Source organism: Heterodontus francisci, chromosome 7 (genome assembly GCF_036365525.1).
Source record: "Heterodontus francisci isolate sHetFra1 chromosome 7, sHetFra1.hap1, whole genome shotgun sequence".
Classification (NCBI taxonomy): domain Eukaryota; kingdom Metazoa; phylum Chordata; class Chondrichthyes; order Heterodontiformes; family Heterodontidae; genus Heterodontus; species Heterodontus francisci.
Window position 1 is genome coordinate 35430701 of NC_090377.1, and position 18728 is coordinate 35449428.

At 44.2% G+C, this 18728-nt stretch overlaps 1 protein-coding gene across 3 annotated transcripts in view; it reads right to left on the reverse strand.

Annotated features, from left to right (window-relative positions):
• The window catches only part of arhgap15 (Rho GTPase activating protein 15), an 806049-nt gene extending 799537 nt beyond the window's left edge, over window positions 1–6512 (reverse strand). Inside the window, exon 1 of one of the 3 annotated variants that reach the window (XM_068034997.1) lies at window positions 6406–6512. The gene's annotated coding sequence lies outside the window, so the exon portion shown is untranslated. The remainder of the gene's footprint in view (window positions 1–6405) is intronic. The other 2 variants (XM_068035000.1, XM_068034998.1) reach the window with 2 other exon arrangements.
• Between the last annotated feature and the right edge of the window lie 12216 nt (window positions 6513–18728).

Here is an 18728-nt window from a genome sequence, read left to right on the forward strand (position 1 = left end):
GCTGCCACCATCCCTTTTGTCACATGGACATCAATTTTGATTACAGAAGAGGGAACTGTCACCCCTTTGGTCTTGCTAGACACAAATTATGGCTCCAAAGGGTAAATAATGACATTTCAATCTATTTCGTCAAGCAGCCTTTACACATTACAACCTAATATAAAATACACAGGGCTGGATTTTATAAGCCCAATGCTGAAATGGGCGGCGGGTAAAAAAATGGGATGCACGCCAAACAGCCGCCGTGATTCCAACTATAACCCTTCCCACCATTCCCTACACCCATGACGCTAATTTGACCCTGTCCCCCCCCACCCCCTGCACTGAGAAACTTACCTCCTCCTCCCTCCCCACCAGTGTTGCGCATCATTTCCACGGACGGGATCCAAAGGCACGGCAGTGCCGGCCACAGGAATGAAGATCATGGTGTGACATTAGGATGCGACGGGAGAGTAAGTAATTCATGTATTTTAATTTATTTAAATATTTAAATAGCAGTCCCATTGCCAAGCGGCAGGGGGGCCGCCACGATGCCACATTGCTGCTGGCAGTATTGGGCCGGGCTCTGCTGGCGTCGAGATCTCTGGTGGGCCAAATCCCAGCCATCTTCAGCCATCCCCCGCCACGGATCTTGATGGCGAGGGCTCTATAGAGTCCAGCCCATAGTATTAAATAAATACATGGTGGTGGTTATGGGTGCAGCTAATTTTATCCCTATTGCTAGTAACACCATTGCAGAAAGAAGCAAATCAGGTGATGGGTCTGGTGCTTTGGTACCTCCCAAGCCCTAATTAAACTGACAGATTAAACTTCCTGCCATGGGGTTGGAGAAGAAAGAGGAAAGGAAAGAAAAAAAGAAAAAAATCTAGTGTTCAGACCGGTCTGCCCAATATTGCTCAGTTAAATTCTGCAAAAACACTTGCATTTGGTTACTGCAATATATAAATTCAAGCCACAATGCAATTGACTTAAGTACAGCTCTAATTTATTGATCAAAGAAGTGTTATTCTCAAGGTATACTATCAATTCACACGACATCAGTTTTCTCTTACGACATTGTACCAGCCTTAGCTCAGTGGTAGCACTCTCCCCTGCGTCAGATGTTATGGATTTAATTTCCACTTCTAGGACCTGAGCACAAAATCGAGACTGACGCTCCAGTGGAGTACTGAGGGAGTGCTGCACTGTCAGAGATGCCATCTTTCGGATGAGGCAGTAAACAGAGTCCTTGGGCGGAATTTTCAACTGATGGTCCCAGCCGAAATACTTGACAGATGGAGTGGGCTTTGCTGTGGCTCTTTAACCGAGTCACAGTATTAGGATCCTGCCTCCAGATTCCACAGCCAATCAGAAAGGGCAGGCAGGATGACACGCTGTATCTATCAAAGGAAGGATTTCTAATTTAAGTGACCACAGCATAGGTCAGAAAGGCCTATGGATTTTTGAGGCTGCAGCAACCACAAGAATGGAGAGGAGAGACAGTGCATCAAGAGGATCCAGGACATCAAGAGGGCAGTTAAATTGAGTGGCATAACACTTTCAGATTCCAAGTCCCACCCTCTGACTTTCTCATCATTCACTGACACAGCACTCCTCAGAATAACACAAGTTGAAGCTCCACTCATTCCTTGCTTTCCAGGTACCTCACAACCCCATCTGAGCAGCCAACACTCACACTTACCCTCATCCTACTGCCTTCTCACACACATGCCTCACAGTTACCCTCCACAAAACTTGTCCTTCCCTCCTCTCCACACAATCCAATTCTGACACTCATACCTCTCTGTTTTCTCTGCAGAACTCTAGGGAGAGTCAGAGAACCAGTGATTGGCCCTCCAGAGTTAGTTACCTTTGATGGCTACTGGCCATGCATGCCCACCTGGTTCACTGGGAAGGAGGCCCTGTTCCAAGAACTGCAGATGTCATCAATGACCTAGCATGAGAGTCTGAGTCTCCTGAGAGAGTTGATCTTCTACCTGTAGATCCTGTGTTGGGGGTCTTGCCTCCTTGAAGCTGGATTTTTGTGCCCATCCTCTCTGCTCTGTGTAGTGGTATGTGGCTGAGGTGAAGGCAGCTGCTGCTGCTGGTGTTGTTGCCCACTTTGCTACTGCTGGCGCTATGTGTGTTGGTATTGCTACTCCTCTTGCTCTTTGTCAAAGGTGCAAGGTACAGCTGCATGTCAGGCTGCAGTGAAGGATGGCAGCAGGGAGGTGCAACTGAAGGTGAGTGAGGTGCAGGACAGGTGAAGGGACTTCCAAGAATTTGGAAATCACCTGGCAAACAGTGAAAGCACTCTCTGAGAAGGAATGCTGGCCATGGATGGAGCTCTTCAGTTTTATTTTTCAAAATCTTCCCAGCCTGTCAGTTTCACTGAAGGACTCCCGACTGTGCACTTACCTGCATGATCCTGAAAGTCGCTGACAGCTCAAGAAATAGGTCCGCTGGCTGTTGAAGCCAAAATGCTTGGTTAAAACAGTATTCAATCACCTATCAGAATATTTAAATGATTTACCTGACAGCTCCAAGGAGGGCAGGGGGGAGGGATTCCCCTCTTGCACTCACACCCGCCTGGATGAAGCCGAGAGGAGGGCGGAATGATGTCAGGATCCAGACCCAACGTTACTTTGAGGGAATTTAACTCCCTGCATGCACCCAAATCCATATCCCCTTAACAATCAAAATTCCCTCCCTTGCCTTTCCTCTCAGATGGATGTAAAAGACTCCATGGCACTATTTTGAACACAAGCAATGGAGTTTCTCCCTGGTGTTCTTGCTGGCATTTATACCTCAACTGACATCAGTAAAAAAAAAAGTTTATCTGATCATCATCACATTGCTGTTTTTGGGAGCTTGCTGTGTGCAAATTGGTTGCTGCATTTCCTGCTTTACAACAGTGACTACAGTTCAAAAGTACCTACTTGGTTGTAAAGCACTTTGAGATGCCCTGATGTCATAAAAGGTGCTATATATATACTCTTTCTTATTAGGGACGGTGGGGTGGCTTGATTTTTTTTTGTAAATTAACCTGAATCATACTGTTTTACCCTAGAGTGAACAAGAATGGTTTGGACTAGATTTTAAAATCTTGAACATAAGGGAAAACTGTAGCATTAGCCCTTTTCCAAATACATTATAATACAGCATAATTTATTTTTATTATTTGATCCTGGGGATGTCGATAAGGTAGTAGTCATTGCCCGTCCCTAGTTGCTACTGAGGGCATTATATAAGCTGGGACTAGGTACCATGTAGGCCTGACTGGGTAAAGGGGGTAGATTCCATTTCCTGAAGGACATGAGTGAACAAAATACATCTTTATGACAATCCAAGCAGTCCTCTTGGTCACCTTTTGGTGGTAGCTCACACATTAGCAGGTTCATTAAAATCAATTTTGTAACCTGGCAAGAGATTTAAACTCATAGTCTTTGGGTTGCTAATCCAGTACCACAACCACTAGGCTACTATACCCATATCTTTGTACCCCACCTGAAAGTAAATTATTTATTATAAAGTCTCACTTACTGATGACCGCCCTCCTGATTGGCATTGCTGACCATTGACACATGATACTTTAGCATTCAGCCTTCCACATTTACGCAAACTGCTATTTTCTAATTAATTTAATTTTCTCCTAACAGCTATAGTAAAAGTAATGAAGCATCCATCCACCATTAAGGAATATTCTACGCGTCCAGTTTTTACAACTCTTCCTATGCATTGAAAAACACAGCTAGATGCAAACTTCTGATCTGATGGACTTTACTGAGAATCATTTCTGGAGCTCTCAGTCTTGTGATGAAAACCCACCTGCCACATGGAAAATACTAATTTCCTTGTATGGAACATTGCCTGAGACCTTTTACTGAGACTGTTACAAATAACTTTTAAAAAACAGAACAGAGCAGCTAAGATGGCCAAACTTTGCACATGAGAAGTCAAAGGCCAGCTGGAGACAGAGGTGATGACCCAGTCTAGCCAGAACAATGGGGATGCTCTCTGATTAAGTTACCTAGAATGGTTTTGTCAATGTTGATCGTCAAAAGCCATCGAAGCCCGTTGACTTTGAAAGAACCAAACCCCCCTGCCACGTATGTCTGAACAGCCTTGAATTCCAAAGATCATTCCACAAGATACTGATTCAAAAACAAAGAGGTGGTATATCACATGACTGCTTAAGCAACTTTGGGTGTTTGTGAATTGTACCTCAGACGACTGTAACTGTAAGTCAGCAAGAGAGCTGCAATCTGTCTCTCTCTCTCTCTCTAGCAAAGATCCAGTGAACCCTCTTCTGCCTTCCACAACCTGAGAAACAAGCCCGAACCATGTGTGACCCAGCGAGGACTTCAGAACAGCAACTTCAACTAAGGACTCTGGGACTAAACTTCAGTATTTAAATTCCATTTTTATTAAGGACGCTACTCCAACCTCCCAACTCTGTTTCCCTCTGTAATCTATTTGCGTGTGTATGCATCTCTTATGTGAATGTGAGCGTGGATGCGTCGCGTATTTTAGTAATTTTAATTGGTTTAGAGGTTAATAAACTTACATCTTTCTTGTTTAAACCCAAGAACATCTGTCTGATTGGTTCATTTGCAATTATATTAGAGGAACAGGAGCAAGTTCTCACTGAGGTGGTTAATTAAATCACTGTGTTTAAAATTTAAACCCTGTTGTGGTCAAACCAGAGAAGGGGCGAAAGGGGAGACTGAGACCCCTTTCCTCACCTGGTCGTAACACTGTTAACAGTTCAGAAATAATTCAGTATAGTGAATTCTTTGCAGATCCCTGTCTTTTGCTGGGTGAGGTTTGGTGGAGTAGTGGGAGGGAGGAAAGAAAGAAAGTGCGACAGGGAAAGCAAAAGGAATTCTCCACAACATTTGCTTCCACAGCTGTTGAATTGTTAAAGCATATGTCTTGTGGACTGGGGAAAGTGCATGACACTCGGAGACTTCAGGAAAGAAGAGGGATGAAGATACATATGGAAGTAATAAATAAATTAGTTTTCCTACTGTAACATACTTAACAGCATAAGAAAGCATGAGACTAGAAAAGGTTATTAGACCTATTTACCTCATTCTTTCCACAGACCACAAAACAGTATTTAAAAGATTCCATCACTTGAGGAAAAAAAACTCACTATTTTATAAAGGTAATTCAATGAGCTTCCAGAAATGCTTTTGAAATTTGTGACCAGCTCATTCATGAAATGGAATAACCTTACGTATTGAATAACGGCCTGTAAATAGATTATGGAAAAGCAAATAGCTTGGTGTTATATGTCCCACGATGGACAGGTGTCATGTAGGTTAATGCATACACTAAGTAGACACGGTCTCTAAAAGCAAAAAGGCTACTTATAAACTGTATACAGGAGAATGAAGTATATTTAGCAATGAACACATTACATTTCAGTGAGCCATTTTGAAGTTGAATGTATCTCATAGGAATATAAGAACAGGAAGAGGCCACTTAGCCCCTTGAGTCTGGTCCACCATTCAATGAAACCGTGGAGGATAGCAGCTAGTTTTGGAGAAGAACAGTTTTAATCATGTGGATCCTTTTCTGCTTTACCAGAAAAACTTGGCTTTACTCTTGCACTTGATTCTAAGCGTACAACTATTTTTGATTTATTTACAAAAAAAAAATCATCTTATCACAGCCAGCGGTGTGGGTCAATAGATCAGAATGAAACTAGTTCTTATCTGTGAATGCAGACAGACAGTGGAGGGAAGTTAATCAAGGACTCACAAAAAAGATGACATGCCTAAAACGGATGCAGTTTGGGCCTATGCACATTTGCTTTGGATGTGGGTCCCTACACCAAAGCGGGGGTGCGGGGAGGGAATTGATCACAGGCTGCTGATCAGGACATTGTCAGGTTGGAAGTAAAGAGGAGTCGAAAGAAAATTTACTAATAAATGCCTTTGGGATAAAAAAATAGAAAGTTCTCCCTTTCTCAACCATCCTCCATTTAAATCTGATCAATATATTGAAATGCAAGTTCAATTTAAATTCAACTGCCAAAGGAAGTCTGCTAAATTTTGAATTTAGCACTGCAGTTTTACCATCACTTCCTGTGAGTATAACTTTTCACAGAATATTGCATGTGAATGAGAAGCATTATAACTTCATAAAGTAAAGTTTAAATTATGATTACATGTTAAATATTTTTCCCACAAGTATTTATTTGTCCACAGTAACATTGTTTGAAGCAAAAATGGTTTTGTATTTATGCCACAAAGCATTGAGAAACATGTGTGAAACTGAATAGGCCAGCAAAACAAAGAAGCAATATAAAAGATATTACACAATGATGGCCAGAACCAATATTATATAGAAACAACTATAAAATGAAATAAGCTATTTATTGCTAGTTAAAGTTGGATTACATGAATGTGTTCTTACCCAGTGCTTAGCTCACTCCTGTATATTCAAACTGCCATTAGAACGCAACAGTTTTGAGAACGTTTACCAAATAAAGGAACTCATCAGTGGTCACATGTGTGAAACGCAGTCATTGTGGCAGCTAATCTTGCAGGGTGTACGTTGAAAAGGAGAGATACAGTGCCTACATGCAATCTGCAAAGTTAAACCACATCCTGTTAGTTCAATGTTAATTTTTCTAACGTTGTAGAACAAATAACTGCAAAAACCATTAATACTTGTGCTAGATTTTTTTTGAAACACTATATCACATTTAGAAATTTAAATTAGTAAAATATTTTTGTGAGCTATTGAAAGAAAAGTTTTCTGATGACTTTAGATATTTATCAACTAAGGTGAAAACTACAGATTCAGCCTTAATGCTAATTTAAACCTTCCTTTAACCCATTGCCACCTGTGGCAACTTCTTCTTTTTCTGGTCATATTTAGTAATTCCTGACTGAAATTTTTCACAAGCATTTGGGGGTTCCAACTCAATGAGCTGTCTTTGTTTTAATAATGTAACGAATCATATTTATACAAATACTAATTTTACTTTCTCTTGCAGTAACAGCTTGCATCAATGAACAGAACATAATCCAGGCAAGGAATTAGCAATAATGCTATTTTGAGGAGCTATCAAATAAATGTTGCAAAGTTTGTGTATCATCCCAAAAAATGCTAGATTTGAAAAGTATTTAAAAGTTCACCAGAAGCTTTCCAGAGATTGAGTTACATGGCCACATGACCACGAGTTACTTAATACGCATACAAACCCTACAACAATTTTGGCACAAATTAGAAAATGCTCAAAACACTCGGTAGGTCAGTCAATAGCAGTGGAGAGAACAGGTAAGTTAGAGATTCATGGTCTGAATTTTACCGGCCCCCGTGCCACGACCCGCTGCTCCAGGGAGAGGCCTGCCTCGACCTGCGATGTCGAGAACGGCCCGCCGCATATTACCAGCAGTGGCGGGACCTCGGTGAGGCCCCCCACGCCACACGGCAGCAGCACCACAACTGGCATATGGTAGACTGTACTTACCTTTGCTGATTATGCAGCCCGCTGCCTTCCATTGCCACTTCCTGATTTTTCGTGAATGGGCATCCGTAATGTGCCGTCTCGTTCACAATTGGATAAACCGGTGGGTCCACAGAGGCAAATGGTTTTGCGGCAGGTAAGTTTCTTTTCAAGGGTCTCACTCTGCATACTGGAAGTGAGGAGGGACGGGGCATTACAGGGGTCTCACACAGCATTCTTAAAGGGAAGGGGTTTGGGATTACTGGTAGGAAAGCTCTGCTGGCATGAAGGGAGGTATTGTGTACCATACCTCCGTTAACAGTCTATACTCTGTGTTTGTTCATGTTTGTGAGGGAGCAATAGCACACGAGCACCATGTGTGTGGGGAGGGTGCCAGAAAGGCAGGAGCATTAAGGTGAGATGGATGGTGGGGGCAATCGATTCAGCTGGTAGGATCGTGATGTGGTCAAGCTGTGCCACTCTGAGTGTTGGCCAAGATGGGCAATGCCATGGCACGCCACATAGTTGATCCAAGAAGGCAGCTGATGTACCCGTCAACACCAATCCATGCCCTGTTAGGAACCTTTGAATACATGCAGGTTCAACTTTATTTATCACATGGAAATAGGTATGGCTCATCCTACATTGTGTGATCTTCTGCTCGTGAGGATCCATATGCGCTGGAGGCAATATCAACAGGCAGGTGCAGTCCACATAGAGGTCCCCGGTCATGAGCAGCAACCCTAAAGGGAGTGCACCATTATGGTTGCCATGCATCTACAGGCCCCACATGACATGCCATCGAATGTCAGAGCACCAGTGTCAGAGGCGATTGCACATGTAGAGAGGGTGACGACATGTCTCTGTGCCCTCCTCAAGGATGATCTGCAGCCCATAGGCTCCGGTGGACATCCCATGCCTTTGTTCCTCATAGTGGCAGTGGTTCTCAAGCCTGACGCCTCTGTGCCTTTTAGGGGCCCACCAGAGACCTTAGTGGGGTCACACAGTCAGCAGTGCACCACTGCATCAGGGAGGTCACCAAAGCCCTGCACCAGAGGGCCAGTGAGTATGTCCGTTTCAGGACGGACTCTCACAGACAGGCCCAGAGGGCCATCGGTTCTGGCACCATTGCCGGAGAACCATAGGGAGTAATGTTCATAGACTGCACTCATGTGGCCATCAGGCCTCCCACCAGGCTACCACCTGCAGACATCAACATTAAAGGAGCCCTCTCAATCTAGGTGAAGCTGGTATGTGAACACCACAGATGCTTGTTGTAAATGTGTGACCGCTTCTCAGGCAGCTGTCATGACACCTGTGTCTTGCGCCAGTCCCGGCTGCCACCGCTGTTCACTGAACTGGCTCAGATGGAGGGGTGGCTTCTTGGAGATAAGGGCTATCCTTTGCAGACATGGCTCCTAACACCAGTGAGAGACCCACCACTGCTGCAGAGGAGAGATACAATTCCAGCCACTGAGCTACATGAGCCACCATTGAGCAGGAGATTGGCATGCTGAAAGAGCGCCTCCAATGCCTGGATGGATAGGGTGATGCCCTGTACTATGGGCAGAAAAGGCCAGCTCTTTTCTTTGCTGCTCTGCACAACTACGCACCCAATAGAGGCCGGGCCTGGCGCGATAAGGAGAGATGTCAACAGGATTCCTCTTCGGACTATGAGGACGCTGAGGACCTACAACATGAATGACGTATGGGAGGGCAGATGGCACCCAGGCTCTGCATGCAGGGCTAACAGTGAGCTAGGTATATATGGAAGTGGCTTATCAGACAAAGGCTGTCTACTGCATAGGAACTGACATGAGCTCTGCTAGCCACACATCACCCTCGCTCACCTGCTGTGCATCTGTCTACACCTGTAGCATCCCTGTGTAAACCATTAGAGGCAGCAGCTGACTGAATCCATGAGGATGCTCATGAGTAATGGTGGCATGGCAATGAAGTTAGTGCGTACGTTGGCTCTCCTGAAGAGCCAACGGTGCAAAGGGATGTGACATTGGTGCTACATGCTGGCACACATCAGTCGCCTAGAGAAAAGGACACACATGTTGGTGAGGAACATTTAGTGAAAGACATATTTATATTGCTGTGACACCCGTGCATTTTCATTTGTGTCAGTGTGTTTTCTGTAAACCTCTGTAATACCTTTTATGGTCTATTTAGTCTCACGTTCTGGAATCTGCAAATTTACGCTTATTCACCCAGGTGCAGTTACGAAAAGGAATGTTACACTTGAGTGGGAGAAGAGGATCGCAACTTCACAGGACACTGGGACACAGTAGGGTAAATATGTGGTGACAAAGCGGAAAGTGCTGGGGTCACTCAGCAGGTCAGGTAGCATTTGTGGAGAGAGAAGCAGAGTTAACTTTCAGGTCTGTCAACTTGGTCAAGTTAATTCTGCTTCTCTCTCCACAGATGCTGCCTGACCTGCTGGATTTCTGCAACACTTTCTACTTTGCTGCCAGATTGACAGCAGCCCCACTCTTCACCAGTCAGGTAAGTATTCTTTGACAGCTGTCAGGAAGCAGGTTCTGCAGCGCTTAAAATAGAGCCCCAGCACCTGCTGCACAACTGTCAAAAACTCTCGCTGCACCGAATGACCCACCTCTCCCCACGTAATATGGGGAAGGGGGTGGGGCAGCGCGTGGCCTTGATGGAAATGAGCCCCCGCGATTAATATTGCGGGGGCTTGGCGGCGGCTGGTGAATGTGGGCAGGCCACCAAGTTCAAAGGGCACTGTCGCGGAGCACAGCGGCCCAATAAAATTCAGCCCTCGTGTGTGTGAATGAACAGCATTTAAAAAAGAACAGATTAAATGCCCCAAGACATCACTGCAGGAGTTCATCAGGGTTGTGTCCTGGGCCCAACCATCATCAGCTGCTTCATCAATGACCTTCCCTCCAACATAAGGTCAGAAGTGGGGATGTTCACTGGTGATTGCACAGTGTTCAGTATCATTCGCAACCCCTCCTGCTCTATCTCCTCCCTTGACCCTTAAAGGAAATTACATTTTCTGGCAATAAGAAATTATTTTAACTACACTAGTAATCTGAGGAATCCATATTTCTTTTACTACGAAGATTAACCACTGCACAGTGGCGCAGTGGTTAGCACCGCAGCCTCATAGCTCCAGGAACCCGGGTTCGATTTCGGGTACTGCCTTGGTGGAGTTTGCAAGTTCTCCCTGTGTCTGCGTGGGTTTTCTCCGGGTGCTCCGGTTTCTTCCCACAAGCCAAAAGACTTGCAGGTTGATAGGTAAATTGGCCATTACAAATTGTCACTAGTATAGGTAGGTGGTAGGGAAATATAGGGATAGGTGGGGATGTTTGGTAGGAATATGGGATTAGTGTAGGATTAGTATAAATGGGTGGTTGATGTTCGGCACAGACTCGGTGGGCCGAAGGGCCTGTTTCAGTGCTGTATCTCTAATCTAATCTAATCTTATATTCAAAAGAAAACAGGGTATTTTAGAAAAAGGCAAATTAAAAGACTTGCATTTATATCATTGCTTTCACAATTTCAGGATATCACAAAACACTTTCCAATCAATGAAGTATTTTTGAAGGGCAGTCACTGTAGGAAACAGTGGCAGCCCAATTTGAACACAGCAAGATCCCACAAACAGCAATGAGGTACACGATGAGATGATCTGTTTTAGTGATGTTGATTTAGAAATAAATATTGGCCAGGAGATCCGAAGAAATCTCCTACTCTTTTTTGAATTGTAGGATAGGATGTCTTACATTGACTGAGCGGGCAAATGGGGCCTCTGTTTCATGTCTCATCTGAAAGACAACAGCACTGACAGTGTAGCACAGCCTCAGAACTGAAATGAAATGTCTTCAGCTTGGATTATGTGTTTAAATAATCTGAAGGATAATCTTGGCTTAGAGGGAATGCAACAAATGTTCACTAGACTGATTTCAGGGGTAAGTGGGTTGTCCTATGAGGAGAGATTGAGTAAATTTGGCCTATATTCTCTTGAGTTTAGAACAGTGAGAAGTGATCTCATTGAAATGTGTAAAATTCTTAGAGGGTTTGACAGAGTAGATACCAAGAAGGTGTTTCCCTTCGCTGCAAGGTCTAGAATGAGAGTTCATAGTCTCAGAAGAAGAGTCATCAAGTCATTACATCACAGCAGGAGGCCTTTAGGCCCATCATGTCCATGCCCAATCTCTGTAAGACCAATCCAATCAGTCCCATTCCTCCACTCTATCCCCGTAGTCCTGCAAGTTTATTTCCCTCAAGTGCCCATCCAATTTCCTTTTGAAATCAGTCATTCATCATTTCAACTTCTACCACCTTCGTAGGCAGAGATTTCCAGGTCATTAATACTCGCTGTGTGAAACAGTTCTTCCTCTCATCCCGCTTGCATCTCTTGCCCAAAACCTTAAATCTGTGTCCCCTCTTCCTTGTACCATCAATTAATGCGAACAGCCTTTTGTTGTCTACCTTATCCAAACCTTTCATAATCTTGTACAACTTGATAAAATCTCCCCTTAGTCTCCTTTGCTCCAAGGAGAACAACCCAAACTTCTCCAACTTAAAATCCCATTCTGGTAAATCTCCTCTGCACCCTCTCAAGGACCTTCACATCCTTCTGAAAGTGTGGTGACCAGAACTGGACACAATACTCTAGTTATGGCCTCTTCTTTGGCCTCCTTGTCTCGAGAGACAATGGGTAAGCGCCTAGAGGTGGTCAGTGGTTTGTGGAGCAGCGCCTAGAGTGGCTTTCAAGGCCAATTCTAGAGTGACAGACTCTTCCACAGGCGCTGCAGATAAAATTGGTTGTCGGGGCTGTTACACAATTGGCTCTCTCCTTGAATTTCTGTCTTTTTCCTGCCAACTGCTAAGTCTCTTCGACTCACCACTCTGTAGCCCCGTCTTTATGGCTGTCCACCAGCTCTGGCGATCACTGACAACTGACTCCCACGACTTGTGGTCAATGTCACAGGACTTCATGTTGCGTTTACAGACGTCTTTAAAGCGGAGACATGGACAGCCGGTGGGTTTGATACCAGTGACGAGCTCGCTGTACAATGCGTCCTTGGGGATCCTGCCATCTTCCATGTGGCTCATGGTCTAACTAGAGCTTTATAAAGTTTCAGCATAACTTCGCTGCTTTTGTAATGAATATTTCTATTTATGAAGCACATATGCTTTGCTCTCTCTCTCAATATGTCCTGCCACCTTCAAAGATCTAGGTACATGAATCCCATGTCCCTCTGTCCCTGCACACTCTTTAAAACTGTGCCATTTAGTCTATATTGCCTCTCCCTATCCCTTGTTACATCACACTTCTTGGTATTAAATTCCATCTGCCACCTGTCTGCCCATTCTGCTAGCCTGCATATGTCCTGTTGCAGTCGATTGATGTCATCTTCCCTATCTGCCACACCTCCACGTTTGGCATCTAGGGCAAAAATGTGAAATGTTACTCTGTATTCCAATATCCAAGTCATATATATATGAAGCAGTAGTCCTAGCTCTGTCCCTTGGGGAGCACCACTGTCTACTATCCTCCAAATTTAACATGACATGCTGGTTTCTGACCATAAACCAATTTACTTTCTTTCAAATCGATGCGGACTCGCCTATTCCATGATCCTCAATTTTGTTAACCAGCCTTTTAGGTGGCACTTTGTCAAATGTTGTGGTGGTGTAGTGATAATACCACTGGACTAGTAATCTGGCTAATATTCTGGGGGCACTGGCACGAATCCCATCATGATAGTTGGTGGAATTTAAATTCAATTAATTAATTTAAAATCTGGAATTAAAAGCTAGTTTTAGTAATGATGACCACAAAACTACCATTAATTGTTGTAAAAACCCAACTGGTTCACAATTGCCCTTTAATGAAGGAAATCTGTTGTCCTTATCTGGTCTGGCCCACATGTGATTCCAGACCCACAGCAATGTGGTTTACTCTTAACTGCCCTTTAACCTAGACTCAATAAAGAGAGCAGAAGAGCATGCCAGGAGCAGCACCAGGCATACCTAAAATTGAGGTGTCAACCTGGTGAAGCTACAACGCAGGACTACTTGCATGCCAAGCAGCAGGCAATCGACAGAGCTCAGCAATTCCACAACCAACGGATCAGATCATAGCTCTGCAGTCATGCCACATCCAGTCATGAATGGTGGTGAACAATTAAACAACTAACCGGAGGAGTCATCAAGCTAGTTGAAGTCAATGGGAATCAGGGGGCAAACTTTCCACTGGTTGGATTCATAATTATCTCAAAGATGGTTGTGGTTTTGGAGGCCAATCATATCAGCCCCAGGACATCGCTGAAGGAGTTCCTCAGAATAGTGTCCTCGGCCCAGCCATCTTCAGCTGCTTCATCAATGACCTTCCCTCCATCATAAAGTCAGAAGTGGGGATGTTTGCTAATGATGTTCAGTACCATTCGCAACCCCTCAAATACTGAAGCGGTCTGTGTCCATATGCAGCAAGACCTGGAAAACATTCAGGCTTGAGCTGATAAGTGGCAAGTAACATTCATGCCACACAAGTGCCAGGCAATGACCATCTCCAACAAGAGAGAAGTTACCTATCCCCCACTGACATTCAACGGCATTCCCATCACTGAATTTCCCCACTATCAACATCCTGTGGGTTACCATTGATCAGAAAATGCACTGGACCAGCCAAATTAATACTGTGGCTACAAGAGCAGGTCAGAGGCTGGGAATTCTGCAGCGTGTAACCCACCTCCTGACTCCCCAAAGCCAGTCCGCCATCTACAAGGCACAAGTCAGGAATGTGATGGAATACTCTCCACTTGGCTGTTTGAGTGCGGCTCCAGCAACATTCAGGAAGCTCGACACCATCCAGGATAAAGCATCCCGCTTGATCGGCACCCCAATCACCACGTTAAACATTCACTCTACCACCAACGTGCAGTGGCAGCAGTGTGTATCATATACAAGATGCACTGCAGCAATTCACCATGCCACCTTCAACATCACCTTCCAAACCCACGACCTCTTCTACCTAGAAGGATAAGGGCAGCAAATGCATGGGAAACCACCATCTGCAAGTTCCTCTTCAAGTCACACACCATCCTGACTTGAAAGTATATTGCTGTTCATTTACTGTCACTGGGTCAAAATCCTGGAACTCCCTTCCTAATAGCACTGTGGGTGTACCTACAGCACATGAAACAGTTCAAGAAGGCAACTCACCACTACCTTCTCAAGGGCAATTAGAGATGGGCAACAAGTGCTGGTCTTGCCAGCGACACCCACATCCCATGAAATTAATTTTTTAAAATTTGCATTTTCCTTATGAACTTTCTCTGTTACTTCATCAAAACATTCAATTAGATTAGTCAAGTACCATTTCCTTTTTACAAATCCATGCTGATTCTCCTTAATTAACTCAAACCTGTCCAAGTGCCTGTTGATTTTTGTTTCCCTGATAATTGTTTCTAAAATATTACCCACCACTAATGTTAAACTGACCTACCTATAGTTACTAGGAATTTCCTTACACACTTTGTTGAATAAGGGTGTCACATATGCCACTCTCCAATTATCTGGCACCTCTCCCATATCTAGAGAAGATTGAAAGAATATTCAAAGCCCTTCCACTATCTCTTGGGATGCAAGCCATTTGGACCAGGCGATTTATCCAATCTAAGCACAGCCAGCCTTTCTAGCACATCCTTATGATCCAGTGTCTCTATTAACATTTTGTCAGCATCCTCCTCCTTAGTAAACACTGAATACAAAGTACTCATTAAGTATTCTAGCCTTGCCCTGTGCCTCTAAGCAAATACCACCCTCTTTGTTCCTCATAGGACCCACCCTGCCCCTTACCACCCGCTTACTATTTACAGGCCTGTAGAAGATTTTTGCGTTCTGTTTCATGTTAACTGCTATTCTATTCTCATATCCTCTCTTTGCCAGTTTTACTTTCCTCTTCACTTGCCCTCTCAGCTTATTGTACTTGACCTAGTTCTCGCTTGAAGAATTCACCTAACGTGCATCATACACCCTCTTTTTTTGTTTCATCATATTCTGTAATCTCCCTTGTCATCCAAGGAGCCCTGGCTTTGGCTCCTTCACCTTTCGCCCTTGTTGGAAGAACCTAGCCTGTACCTGAAACATCTCCTTCTTAAAGAACAACAATTGTTCTGTTACAGTTTTTCCTGTCAGTCTTTAACTCTGGCTATATCCCCTCTTATCTCATTGAAATTTGTCCTCTTCCAATTTAGAAGTTCTAATTTAGATTGTTCCTTGCTCTGCTCCATTGCTAATCTAAACCTTATGCTATAATGATTACTCTTCCCCAAGTAATGGCCTAGAAAGCCACTCAGTTGGACAAAAGTTGAAAATGATTAAAACCGGATGAAACACCCAGCATTAACCTAGGCAACAGACTCAAAAAAGAGTGCAGACACATGATTCATTTGGCCCACCTCATTTCCCCAGGACCAGATCCTGCAATGCATCCTTCCTAGATGGGCCGAAAACATACTGGTCAAGGAAGTTTTTGCTGAACGACAATTTTCTTTAATCCACTGACTAGAGATCTGAATTTCTATATTTTTTAAAAAGACATTGTATCCTACGGTGCAATGCTTGTGAGGATGGAGACAAATGTCTGCTAATTCCCCAGCAAGAACCAAGATGCAGGAAGTTTAAAGAAACTGCTTGCTATTTTTTGAAAGAGAGAAATACTGCTAACTGCTATGTTTTGAATTACTGAGTGACTGTCATGTGACACGCCCCTCCCCATCTGTGGTTTTTGTGCTGGTGTTTTCTCTGCAGCAGAGGAGAAGCAACTGGACTCTGACATGAGCAGACCCTAACTGGGGATCCCTCTCTCTCGCCATTCCAGCTTGTTGACTGACCACCTTTGCATACTCCGGCTACAAGAAGAAACCCCATTGGAGGAAATCATCTGCATCGCTGTCTCCAAGAGACTCACTAAACCAGTCATCTGCCTTTTCAAACTAAAAGCTTCAGGATCACTGAATTCAGCTAGAAACCAGCCGAATCGCCAAACTCCACAGACTGTATACATTTTTTATGGACTCTAACTCAACCAATCTACCTTTTCCCACTCTGTAACCTATTTGTGTGTGTGCAAATCTCAAATGTGTGTGTGACAGTGAAAGTTGGCATATTGTTTATTATTTTATTAGTTCAGTTTAGGTACAATAAAGTTAACCTCTTTCTTTGTTAACTCAAGAAAATGTGTCCACTTGGTTCATTATGATCATAGCAAGTAAGCAATCAAACACCTACTAAATTGGCTAGTACATCCACTTTAAGAAAGAATTAAACCAGTTGTGGTCTACCAAGGAGAGGGAAAATAGGGAAGCCCTTCAACCTCTCCTCACTTGACCATAACATTATACTTGACTCTAACATTATCTCAATCGATATTTGGATAATTAAAAGCCCCCAATATCACCACATTATAGTCCTTGCACATCTGTAATTTCCCTGCAATATGCTCCTCTATCCATCTCTTTCTATTTGGAGGCCTACAGAATACCCCCAGCCACGTGATCATAAGCAATTGGATTCTATCTTTCCCCCCTCAAAGACATTATCCCTTTCCAACACTACAATGTCAGCTATTTAGGACTGAGGTGAGGAGACATTTCTTCATTCAGAGGGTTGTGAATCTTTGGTATTCACTACTCCAGAGGCCTATGGATGCTCATTTGTTGAGTATATTCAAAGTTGAGATCACTAAATTTTGAACACTAAGTAAATCAAGGAATATGGGGATAGTACAAGAAAGTGAAGTTGAAGATCAGCTATGATCATACTGAATTGCAGAGCATGTTCAAGGGGCCTTATGGCCAACTTCTGTTCCTATTTCTTATGTGCCTCTGAGTGGGTCTTGAACCCTCAGAATTAAGAGGACCACTGAGCAATGGCTGACAAGGTAGCCAAAAATGAACTGCTATTGTCAAAATAAAGTATGATCAGCAATAACTTTTTTTTAAACTTTGCATGAAAGATTTTATTTTCCTTCAACTTCTTTTATATTGTGTTCTGAAGGAATAAAGGCCCCAATATTTACAGAGACAGGGGCTGAATCTTTGTTTCTAGGTCGGGAACCCAACACCCGGAACATTTCCGGGTCCCGACCTCATGACATGCCAGCAATGTTTGTGCGACATTATTTTGAAACTCAAAGGGCCAAATTGACCAGGAGGCAAGTTTGTCATCCAATTAGCAGTGCCAATAGCAGCCTGGAGGCAGGGTCGAGTAATACAAGGCCGTTTGAAAAGGGGAATGGCAGCCATGACTGGTTTTGCCATTCACTGAAGCAACGGAGCAGCAGAGACCTCAGAGGGCCAGCACATGCATAGGGATGCATCCCTTGAGGCTTTAACAGATCAGTGTCTGACAGGAGAGATGTTTTGTTCCCAGCATCCAGAAGAAGAAATCCACTTAGAGAAACAAAAAGGGCATGGATGGAGGTGGCAATGGAGGCCAGCAGCTGGGGAGTCACCAGAAGGTTATGGGTCCAGTGCAGAAAGCAATTCAATGACTTGATAGGACTGGAAAGGTGAGTGGCCAGCAGCATCCAGCTGATAGGTCACCAACTCTGGAGACAACAGCATGGATACGAGCTGACCTCACAGAATGTCCATAATTCTCCCGAACATGATCAGATCAAGTGTCCAGTGGCATCACTGAGATGGCAGCTACCCTCAGATATGGAGCGCTATTCAGAAAGGTTTATTACTGAGGGGCACATCAGCTCATGTGTATGTCATTCTGGAGGAGATGAGAGAGGGCAGCTGACTCATTAATCATTCTCTCCTCATCCTGCAGGAAAAGAGGGAGCCCACAACACAGGGCAAATGACCTGATGAGTGGTGGTGTAGCCCAGCTCCACACTCTGACCCCAATGGAGGAGGCAGCACTGGAGATTGCTAGGGTGCCAATGCGTCAGTCTATGGCGAGAGGGGAAGCCATGAACAGCAGGGTCTTTTGATAGCTCTATATTGAGGTGAAGGGCATGGAGGAGACTTCTGCTCAATGCGTGCTGTGGATCTTCGATGGTTGTCATCTAAGGGTTGGTTGTGCTGGGGTGATTGTTGAGCAGGCTGCGTTATCAGTTACATTTTCTTGTGTTTCCCACAGGGCCAGTTGCAGAGGGGGAGGAGAGTGCACAAGTACAATCGGCGCTGCCCTCCTCAGCAGGGGAGACTCAATGGAATCAGCACTGTCATGTCATACCTCAGCACCTTCCACCACTGCAGACACACTCACCTTGGTTTGGCCCCAG